Genomic DNA, 12,929 nt, shown 5'->3' with positions numbered 1-12,929 from the left:
TAAAAAATTGATATCCCAGCACAACAAGTTGTCACTAATGAGTCTGGAACACGCCAGAAGCGTGGTAGAAGTCTAGTTCCAAAGATAAAAATACTCAGAAAAATTAAATAACAGTAAAAAAAAAGACTTGGTTGAGGATGTAAATACCCATGAGGAAATCTTTGACATGACTAGTGAGGAAGGTGAAATACCTAAAGATAATATTGAGATTTCAATAAACTATGTCATGACAGGAAAAAGATGGAATTGAAATAATGTAGTTATTGACAACATTTTTCCATATAATATTGCTCTTGATATATCTGAAAATGAGGATCCTGAACTAAAATCTGTTGAAGACTGTCGACATAGAAAAGATTTTCTTCAATGTAAACAAGCAATCAAGGTAGAATTAAACTCACTTTCAAAACGTCAGGTTTTTGGACCAGTAGTCCGAACACCAGAGATGTCAAACCTGTGGGATACAAATGGGTTTGTGAGAAAAAGAAATGAAAATAATGAGGTCACAAGATATAAATCAAGACTTCTTGCACAAGGTTTTTCACAATGACTCGACATTGATTATACAGAAAAATATTCTCCGGTGGTGGATGCAATTATACTAAGATATTTATTTGGCCCGACTGTGCATGGAAGTCTAGATATGCATCTTATTGATGTATTCACAACATATTTGTATGGATCTCTTGATAATGATATTTATATGAGAATCCCATAAAGATTTAAGGTACTTGAAACATTTAAATCAAATTCTCAGGAATTGTATACAATAAAGTTACAGAGATCGTTAAATGGATTGAAACAATCAAGACGAATGTAATACAATCGCCTGAGTGGATATTGTTGAAAGAAGGATATCAAAATAATCTAATATGTCCGTTTGTTTTTATAAAGAATTCACAATCAAGATTTGTAATCATAACTATATATGATGATGACTTAAATATAATTGGAACTTCTAAAGAGCTTTCAAAAGCAATAGAATATCTTAAGAAATAATTTGAGATGAAAGATCTTGGAAATCAAAATTGTGCCTTGGCTTGCAAATTGAGCATTTAGCAGATGAGATATTTGTTCATCAATCATCTTATACAGGAAAATTTTGAAAAGATTTTTGTTGGAACGTGCACATGCACAATAGAAGTAAAACAGATCTTTAGTACTCTAATTATGCTAATTTATAAGGAATAAGCATGCAAATAAATATAAAAGAAAATTTATAGAATACAATCTTTGTAGCTCCAAATTGATCACCAATTCCGCTCCAAACTCCTCACGAACCGGTGAACCACTACGAAAGTCTTCCGACTATTCTCCAGCCTTAGAACGAGATGGTGGGATCTCGTGAGTGACTAAAATAGGGATGAATTTAGTAAAGAAATTGAGGACTTAATTTCTAAAACTCTTTTAGAATCTCTAAGTTGCGAAGAAGATTTTATTTTTCAACTAACTTGAAATTCACCAAATGGCCAAGAAGCTTTAATATCTATCAAAGCATCATATTTATAGAGCAATTACATGTAATTCATGCAAATTTGAGTTAACCAAATTTTGACACTTTAAAATGCATTCAATTTAGTGGGATAAGTGGCATTTTGTGGAATCAACACTTTCCCAAATGAATTATTCACTAATTCTCTAAACGTTGGATCTTTCCACTAAGTGAAGTCAACATTTTGACTTTTGACTATTTTGAAATCAACATTTGATTCTAATCAAATTTTAATTCAAAATTAATTCAAAACTAATTTTGGAATTTTTCACTCAGTGAAGTCAATTTTTTACCTTTGATATTCAAAGCTTGGTGAAGTCAACATTTAACTTTGACCAACTTTGATTAATTCCATTTAATTCAAAATTAATTCAAATAATTAATTTTAAATTAAATTAATATTAAATAATTAATTAGATAATTTAATTAATTTAATATTTAATTATTAATCTAACACTAATCCCAATGAATTCTTTTTCATAGTTTTGATATTTAAATCTTATTTAAATATCTCCAACTTTCTCTTTATCATTCAATTCCTAATTGAATGATATGTCATTTAATATATCGGATATATTTAATGCTTATTCCCTAATTCAAATATGAACACTTCAAACTCACTCGTCACATTGTTCAAAGGTTTAGTCTGATATGAGCAAGCAGGGAAACCTTATGGACCTACAAATCATGTGCTCCAGCGATTCGAGATTAACCAACTAAACTCTTTAACCAAATTAACAAACATTCATTAACTACCAGGACACTCCACTAAAGCGCAATAGCTGCACTCTTCTCACTATAGATATATTTTTGTCCACATTATTTAACCATGATTAGTAAGTTGATCCTTCACAAGTTGTTCGTAATTATAGCTGGGTAAAAATTACCATTTTATCCTTGTAATACATCTTGCTTCTTAAGTCTCTACTAATCCACTAATGAACAATTGGTTCGTGGTCCTACCACTAAACCAAGTCTCTCTCAATCATAGAAAGGGAAGGGCCTCTTGTTCAAGACTAGGAGTCAATACTTAAGGGGAATAACCTATCTACTAACCCTGAAATCGGGTAGGAGAGAATTCCATCTTGCGGGACTATGTCCCTAGCTATCTAGCTGGTCTTACCCTAAAATGGGAGGCTTATTGAGTCGGCACTGTCGAGCCACTCTGACCCATGCAAATTAAAGGATAATCTTGAGTAAATAGAATTTCCTAGTTAGCTTAGGATTCAGATTGAGTTACCTTAGGTCATCGAATTGAAACAGTCAGTTTCAACAGTAAACGGTATTATAAAGAAAAGTGACTATTTCATGGTCCGGTTTTATGCAAACATCTTTTGCATAGGACACCCTCACTCGCATGTCTCTACATGAACGATTTAGGATCATATCGTTTGTATTATATACAAAGTGGGTCACATCCATAATGTTTCCAGGATAAGGTACCCAACCCTACCCCAATACTTATAGACCGTTTTGGCTATATACTCAAACTTGATCCACTTTTATGTCTCTACATAAAGTTCAAGTATTCATACTATAGTCAGGGGTTCGTTAGTTTATTGGATTTAGGTTTTATAAGTGCAATTTACATATTTAATAACAACTTTACTAAATATACCTCAACAACGTATTTATTGCAAAATAGAATATATATATAATGTGTACAAACTGCGAGTTTTATGACATACAACCCAACAATTTTATATGGAAAAAGCATATCTATTGAACATTCCAATGGAAATTATTTCACTAGATGTGAAGAAAGATAATAACGAAAAACTTCTTGGTCCTGAAGTACCATATCTTAGTGCAATTGATGCACTCATGTATCTTGCTAATAATACAAGAGAAAATATTACATTTTTAGTGAATTTATTAGCTAGATATATTTCTTTTCCAAAAAATATATATTGGAATGAAATTAAACATATATTCCGTTATCTTCGAGGAACGATCGATATGGGTTTGCTTTATTCAAATAAATCAAATTGTGATCTAGTTGGTTATGAAAATTCTGGATATTTATCTTATCCACATAAATCTAGATCTCAAATAGATTATCTATTCATATGTGAAGAAACTATTGTATCATGACAGTCAATGAAACAGACTATAACAGCTACTTTCTTAAATCATGCTGAAATTCTTGCAATTCATAAGGCTAGTCGGGAATGTATATGGCTAAGATCAATGACTCAGCACATTCATGGAATGTGCGGCTTATCTTCTAATAAACAACTTCCAACAATACTATACGAGGACAACATAGCCTGCATAGCCCAAATCAAAAGATGATATATTAAAGGAGATAGAACAAAACATATTTCACTGAAGTTTTTTTACACTCATAATCTTGAAGAAAATGGCAACATCACTGTATAATAAATTTGTTCAAAGGATAACCTGGTAGATGTTGCGTCGTATGTCCTAAAACTCGCATTTTATAAATATAAATACAATCTATTTGCAATAAAGATGTTATTGAGGTTTATTCAATAAAGTTGTTATTGAATGTACGAATTTCTCATTTCGTTTTAGAAATAACCTAAATCCAAAAAACTAAGGTCCATGGCTATTACATGAGTGCTTAGACTTTATGCAGAGACATAAGAGTGAATCAAGTTCAAGTAGATAGTCAAAACGGTTTATAGTATACGGATAAGGTTGGGTATCTTATTCTAGGGACACTATCGGATGCGACCCATCTTGTATTTAGTACAAACGATGTGATCCTAAATTGTTCACGTGGAGACATGCAAGTGGATTCTTCCTATGCAAAGAGTTTAAACCGAACCAAGAAATAAGTTACTCTTACTTTATAACATTATTTACTGTTTAAGTCTATTTCAAAGCGAGGACCTAAGTAACTTGATCTTAATTCTAAGCTAACTTTGAACTCCTGTTTATTTGGGATTATCCTTAGATTTATATGGGTGAGGGTTGGCCCAATAGCATCGACTCAATAAGCCTTCCATTTCAGGGGTAAGACCGAGTAGATACTTAAGGACATAGGGTACAAGATGGAATTCACTCCTACCCGCTTTTAGGGATAGCAGAGAGGTTGTTCCCTTAAGTGCTAACTCCGGGTCTTAAACAAAGGGCTCCACCCTCTCATTAGCCCGAGAAGGACTCGGTTTGGTGATTGGATCACAAACCAATTGTTCATTAGAGGATTAATGGGGCTTAAGAAGCAAGATATAATCTCAAGAGTAAAACAGCCTGTGACTCAACCATTATTACGAACAACTTGTGAATGGTTGACTTACTGATTATGATTGTATCAAATGGATATAAATATATCTACAGTGAGGGGAGTGCAACTATTGGGTTTTAGTGGAGTGACCCGGTAGTTAACGAATATTAGTTAATTGAGTTAAAGAGTTAAAGAGTTTAGCCAGTTAATCTCGGATCGTTGGAGCCCATGACCTGTAGGTCCATCAGGTTCCCCTACTAGCTCACAAACATATTAAACTTTAGAATAGAGTGATGAGCAAATTTGAAACGTTCAAATTCGAATTATGGGAACTACTAATTGTATACAATATAATTAAATGTTTAATTATCGAATTAAACGAAATTGAAAAATTAGATAGTATTTAAATATGATTTAAATATTAATAGGGATTAATATTTGAGAAATTGGTGTTCAATTAATTTAATATTTGATATTAAATTAATATAATTAATTAAAATTTTTAATTAATTATTAAGAATTAAATTTATACAAAATTAATTGTAGAATTAATTTTGTTTAAAAATTAATGAATTTTATATAATATTAATTATTGAATTGATATTTTATATAAAATTATAATTTCATTTTAAATTTTGAAACTTTGATTTCAAAATTTTGAAATTTGAATTTTGAATTCAATTTATAAAATAAAAATAAAAATACTTGGTGGATTTTTCCCAGTTTAAATGTCTGTTATTCCACTTAAAATATTGAGGTTATGGTGTCAATTTCTCATCAAATTAGGTTGCATATTGTTGATGAAAAAAATGAATCAATTTTGCTAAGAAAGGGGATTCGTGCAATTTTGAGTTTTGTGAGAGAAAAGTTCTCTCTACCACTTTACACCAAAACTAGAAAAATCCTCCAAATCTCTCCTTAATTCAACCTCATTTTGGTTCCACCACCCAATCTAAGGTCCTAGAGAATAGTAGGAAAGATCAAGTGGTAGTCTGGAAGCCATTGGAGAGGAATTCAAGCTGGAGTTGAAGAAATTTGAAGAGATCTTTAAAGGTACATTTATGAAACCCTGTTTCTTTAATATGAACATGCTTGCTTGATTGCTAAAATTAATGGAATTGGAGTGCTGAAGATCCAAATTGTTTATGCATGTTGATTGTCAACACCAACAATTTGTATCAGAGCATGATTTAAGCACTCAATTCATGTAACTTTAGCTTGGTGAGTGTTTTTCATAAGTTGTATGAAAGTGTGTTTTTCATAAGTTGTATGAAAGTGGGTAATTTTAGTTTTGGCATTAGATTTCTCTTTAGTTTAGTAATAAATACTGTAATTGGCTCTTTGTTTATGGGCCTTAATGTGTTCTTAAGTGTATGTAAATTTATTAGAGTCAATAAAGTTACAATTAGGTTGTAATTGAAGAAAGAAGAAAACAAGCTCAGCAGTAGATTTGGAGATTTGAAGCTTCCGCCTCGCAGCGTTGCAATGCTGCCCTTGGAGCATTGCAACGTCGTTCATCAGACAGCCCAGCAGAAGAACGTAACTCCTCGAAGCATTGCAACACTATGCTTCAATTGTCCCGTGAAGCTCCAACCATCTTTGAGCTTCAACCGTCTCGTGAAGTTGCTTCTATCGTACCATAAGCGCTAGTCGTCTCGTGAAGTTGTGCTTCCGCCGTCCTATAAAGCTTTAGTCATCTCGTGAAGTTATAGTCAGCTCGTGAATTTGTGCTTTAATCGTTGCGTGAAGTTCCATCCGTCTCGTGACCTGTAAGCTCGCGTGCGTCAGCTACTCCGTCCTATTTGCTCACTCGGCTAAAGTTGATTAGCCAGTCTAGATGGTCTAGACTGATTCGGTTCAACTGGTTTGACTAGTTTTGGCCATTTTTGGAGTTTTTGGAGTCGGTTCAAGGCGTTTTCAAGCGGTTCGATCCAGTTCGAAGTGTCTAGTGGTGGTTCAAAGTTTTTTTAATTATTATTGTAATAATTTAGATTGTTTGCTTGCTTAGGATGCCAAAATTGGTCCACATAAGTGTGTGTTTAATTATTTATGCATTATAAATGTATGTTATAATTAAATAAATCTTGTATGTGCATATTGTATGTCATGTATATTTTAAATCCCACCATAGGAAGCATGTAGCATGCATTGAAAGTATGTTATAGATGGTTATAATACTTAGTATGCATGTGTTAGGGTTTCATGTTTTAATATAAAATGTTATATTAATCTGTGAAATGTTTAATGAATGTTATGAATTGAAAGCATGTCTATATTTTATAAAGTGTTATAAAATGAATTAGACATTTAAAATTCATAACAAAGATAAGATACATGCTCACCTAGGGTTAACAAATAATAACTTGTTTAAAGTAGTTAAAATAGGTCATTATCTTGTAAAACTATGGTTACAAACTCACTAGGACTATAATCCTGTCGCTGGAGGTACTTAAGTTGACAATTTATGGAACATCTAGTACCTGAGATTTTAGCCAATTCTTAAGCATTGTTAACCCGATTTGAGCATGTATGAGTGATGTGAGGTAATAAAATGGTTTATCACTTAAACATCGTAGGTTAAATCCAAATATAAACATCATACTTGGATACACACCTAGACTTAGGTTGTTTATTAGTCGAAATATACCTAAGTAAATATTTACCCAAAACAAATAGAACACTTCAGTGGGAGATTAATAATATATATAATATATTGTTCTTAGCTCTCACATCCCTATGAGTTCACACCGTGAGATCCATGCTCAGTTTCATGTCACTTTTATCACGATTGCTCCATTCAGAAAGTGTATGTATGGGTCAATAGCAAGGTGAATAGGAGAAGTAGTTCATAGTAAGTGGGTGAAGGATGTGTGTCAATGTATCCTGCGGTCTCTTCCATTGGGTTGCACCGTGAGATTTCTATGTTATGCATACTTGTCTTTTTTAGGCAACATAAGCTAGTTGTCTTTTCAGCAGCTATCCCCTTAGAGGGTTGTAATATGGGGTTCGGAACACCGCAAACTTAAAAAATGAATAGAGTTTCATAGTTTCATCTTCAGCATTGCCTTCCAATTCAAGAGCTTGTTGATATCGTTCTATGAAATCTGAAAATGGAGGGTTCACTTACAAGAGTTACTAAGTGTTAGTAAGTTCTTGACCAAGTAACTGAATTACTATAGGAATACAGAGTTATTGTGGTATTAGTATTTAGTCAAGAATGTCTTGCTTCAGTGATGGAGTATTTGACTGCCCCTCGGTAGTATCTGTTCTGACTCACTAAAGTATCATTACAAATAAATAATGAAATTTGGGCACATTATTACTTTGCTAAACTAGCATGTCGAATTCTTCTTAAAATAATTACTCGCTTCCGATAAGTTTAACAGTTTTAGATATTCAACATGGAAATCAAATGTAATACTAGCAAATGATTATCTAAAAGTTAATTTTAACAAGAGGAATGTCCTCTAACTCCCAATTCATATGTAAACCAAATTATTTGGATTGATTATGACAAATGGATTAAGGCAAATGAAAAGACCGGAATCCATATCTTAGCAAATATATCTGATGTACTAGCTAAGAAATTCGAGAACATGGTTTATGCTAAAGAAATCATGTATTCGTTACAGACACTGTTTGGATAATTTGTCAGGATCGATATTCTCGAAGAAGTTTATAACTATAACATATAGGATAGAACCTCTGTTAAAGAACATGTTCTAGATATGTTAAAAGTAATAAACACAAATTTCATAGATGAGGAAACTAAGAAAGCACAACAAAGTAAATATGATCTACTTATCATTGAGACGTGTTTAGTGGAAAATGATAAATTAACCTGGATATTAGATTCAGGTGTCGCTAATCATATTTACGACTTTCGCTCAGGAAATTAGTTCCTGGAAGCAGTTTGCAGAAGGTGACATAACCTTTAAGGTAGAGACCAGGAGAGGTTGTCTCAGCTAAAGCAGTGGGAGATATAAAGTTATTTATTGAAGATAGATTCATTTTACTTGAAAATGTTTATTAAATTCCTACCATGAAAAGGAATTTAATATCTATTTCATGTTTGCTAGAACAAAAGTATAAAGTCTCTTTTGAAGTTAATAAAGTGTTTATTATTTCAAAAGGTATTAAAATACGTTCTGCAAAATTGGGAAATAACTTATATGTGTTAAAACCAACTGAGGTAAAAGCTATTTTGAATATAGAGGTGTTTAAAATAGTTTAAACTCAAAATAAGAAATGAAAAATTTCTCCTAATGTCTATCTTTGGTACTTAAGACTAAGCCATATTAATCTCAATAGGATTGAGAGATTGGTTAAGAGTGGACTCCTAAATCAATTAGAAGACAACTCTCTACCACTATGTGAATCATGTCTTGAAGGTAAAATGACCAAAAGATCTTTTACGGAAAAAATGTCTTAGAGCCAAAGAACCCTTAGAGCTCGTACATTCAAACCTCTATGGTCTGATAAATGTCAGAACACGATGAGGGTTTGAATATTTCATCAGTTTTATTGATGATTGTTCTATATAGGGCTATATTTACCTGATACATCGTAAGCCTGAAAACCATGAAAAGTTCAAAGAATATAAGGTAAAGGTTGAGAACCAATTAGGTAAAAATATTAAATCACTTCGATCAGATCGAGGTGGCAAGTATATGGACATAAAATTCCAGGATTATTTGATAGAACACGGAATTCAATCTCAACTCACAGCACCCGGTACGCCTCAACAAAATGGTGTAGCGGAAATGAGAAATAGAACCATGTTGGACATGGTTTGTTTGATGATAAGTTATGCTCAGTTACCTAATTCTTTTCGGAGACATGCAGCAAAGACTGTTATGCATATTTTGAACATGGTTCCCTAAAAAAGTGTTTCAGAAACACTTTATGAGTTATGGAGAGGGCGTAAAGGTAGTTTACATCACTTTAGAATTTGGGGATGTCTAACTCATCTACTGGTACGGAACCCAAAGAATATGGAACGTCATTAAAAATATGCCTATTTATAGAATACTACAAAGAGACAAAAGGTGGTATATTCTATAATCCTCAGGAAGATAAAATATTTGTATTGACAAATACAACATTCCTAGAGGAGGACCACATAAAGAATCGTCAACCTCGAAGTAAGATAGTATTAAGTAAAATGTCCACAGAAGTAACAGACAAATCAACAAAGGTTGTTGATCAAGTTGGTCCTTCAACAAGAGTTGTTGATAAAATTGGTACTTCACATCCTTCTTAATAGTTAAGCGACATAGTGGGAAGGTTGTTCAACAGCCTGACCATTATATGGATTTGATAGAAACTCAGGTCGTCATACCTGATGATAGCTTACAGGATCCATTGACCTTTAAATAAGCAATGGAAGATGTGGATGGAGACCAATGGATAAAAGCAATGGACCTCAAAATGGAGTCTATGTAATTCAATTCAATATGAGAACTTGTAGATCAACCAAAGGGGTAAAACCTATTAGTTGCAAATGGATCTACAAGAGAAAACTAAAACCTATTAGTTACAAATGGATCTACAAGAGAAAACGAGACTAAGCTAATAAGGTACAGACCAACAAAACTAGACTCGTGGAAAAAGGGTTTACCCAAAGAGATGGGGTAGACTATGAATAAACCTTCTTTCCGATTGCCATGATTAACTCAATTAGAATACTTTTATCTAATGATGCCTTTTATGATTACGAAATGTTTCAAATGAATGTTAAGACAACTTTTCTGAATGACTATCTTGAAGAGAGTATCTATATGTCTCAACCAGAGGGGTTTATAGAACAAGGTCAAGAACAAAAGGTTTGTAAGCTTAAAAGATTCATTTATGGGTTGAAACAAGCATCTCGATCCTAGAATATGAGATTTGACACTACAATAAAACCTTATGGCTTTGAATAGAACGTTGATGAACCTTTGTGTTTACAAGAAAATTGTCAACAAGACTGTAGCTTTTTTGTTTTTATATGTTGATGATATTCTACTCATTGGGAATGAGATAGAATTTCTAGCTGACGTTAAGAGATGGCTGCATCGCAATTCCATATGAAGGATTTAGAAGATGCATGGTATGTTCTTGAAATCCAAATAGTTTAGAATCGCAAGAACAAAATGCTAGCATTATCTTAGGCACCTTATATAGACAAGATGTTGTTAAGATATAAAATGTAAAATTCCACGAGAGGTATGTTAACTTTCAGGCATGAAATTCATTTGTCTAAGGAATAATATCCTAAGACACTTCAAAAGGTTGAGGTTATGAAACGAATTCCCTATGCATCAGCAGTTGGAAGTTTGATGTATGTCACGTTATGTACACGTCCAGACATATGTTATGCAGTTGAAATAGTCAGCATATATCATTCCAATCCTAGATATGATCATTGGACTGTCATTAAGAACATCCTCAAGTATCTTCAAAGAACGAGAGACTATATGCTCGTGTATGGTACTAAGGATATGATCCTTACTGGATACACTGATTCTAATTTTCAGATCGATGTGGATTCCACGAAATCAACTTCAGGATTAGTATTCACTTTGAATGTAGGAGCTATAGTATGGAAGAGTATAAAGAAAAATTGTATTGTTGACTCCACCATGGAAGTGAAGTATGTAGTTGCATGTGAAGCAGCCAAGGAAGCAAATGGCTTAGAAAGTTCTTGACCGATTTGAAAATGGTTCCAAATATGCATTTGTCGATCACCCTCTATTGTGATAACAGTGGAGCAGTTGCAAATTCCAAATAACTAAGAAACCATAAGCATAGAAAGCACATCGAGTGTGAATATCGTCTCATCAAGGAGATAGTACATCGAGGAGACATGATTGTCACGCAGATAGCCTCAGAAGACAATTTAGTTTATCCATTTACAAAATCCCTCACGGCTAAAGTGTTTGAAGATCACCTAGTCGGACTAGGAATACGAACTTCATAAATCTAGGGCAACTGAAAGAATTCATGGGTATAAAGATACCCTTGTTTATTGTATTTATTCTCTCATACTCAACATTGTATATATTTGTATATATGTAAACTCAATGGAGTTTTAGTCCAAATAGGAGTTTGTTAGGTTGTATGTCCTAAAACTCGCAGTTTATAAAGTTGTTATTGTAGTTTATTTAATAAAGTTGTTATTGAATGTATGAATTGTTCATTTCATTTTAGAATTAACCTAAATCCTATAAACTAAGTTCGGTGGCTATTACATGAGTGCTTGGACTTCATGTGATGACATAAGAGTGGATCAAATTCGAATAGATAGCCAAAATGGTCTATAGTATACAGGTAAGACTGGGTACCTTATTCTGGGGACACTATCGGATGCGATCCACTTTATATTTAGTACAAACGATGTGATCCTGAATCGTTCATGTGGAGACATGCGAGTGAGGGTGTTCTGTGCAAAGAGTTTGTATAAGACCGGACCAAGAAATGAGTCACTCTTACTTTATAACGTTGTTTACTGTTTAAGACTGTCTATTTTAAAGGGATGACCTAAGTAACTTGACCTTAATCCTGAGCGAACTATAAACTTCTGTTTATTCGGAATTATCCTTAGATTTTCATGGGTGAGGATTGGCCTCACAACGCTTGCTTAATAAGCCCCCCATTTCAGGGGTAAGACCGTGTAAATAGTTGGAGACGGGTGCAAGACGAAATTCGCTCCTACCTGCTTTTAGGGATAGTAGAGAGGTTGTTCTCTTAAATGCTGACTCTGGGTCTTAAACAAGAGATCTTACCCTCTCATTGGCCCGAGAGGGACTCAATTTAATGATTGGATTACAAACCAATTGTTCATTAGAGGATCAATATAACTTAAAGAGCAAGATGTAATCTTGGGGGTAAAACAGCCCATGACCAAGTCGTTATTACGAATAACCTGTGAAGGGTTGACTTACTGATTGTGGTTATATCAAATGGACATAAATATATCTACAGTGAGGTGAGTGCAACTACTAGGCTTTAATGGAGTGATCCGGTAGTTAACGAATGTTGGTTAATTGAGTTAAAGAGTTTAGTCGGTTAATCTCGAATCGTTGACCATGATCTGTAGGTCCATTAGGTGCCCCTACTAGCTCACAAATGGATTAAACCTTAGAATAGAGTGATGAGGAAATTTGAAACGTTCAAATTCAAATTATGGGAATTATTAACTATATACGATATAATTAAACGTTTACTTATCGAATTAAACGAAATTAGAGAATTGAATAGTAT

This window comes from Benincasa hispida, chromosome 7 (genome assembly GCF_027475165.1).
Source record: "Benincasa hispida cultivar pf3 chromosome 7, pf3_genome.v1.1, whole genome shotgun sequence".
Taxonomy (NCBI): domain Eukaryota; kingdom Viridiplantae; phylum Streptophyta; class Magnoliopsida; order Cucurbitales; family Cucurbitaceae; genus Benincasa; species Benincasa hispida.
Note: the sequence above shows the minus strand (reverse complement) of the source record.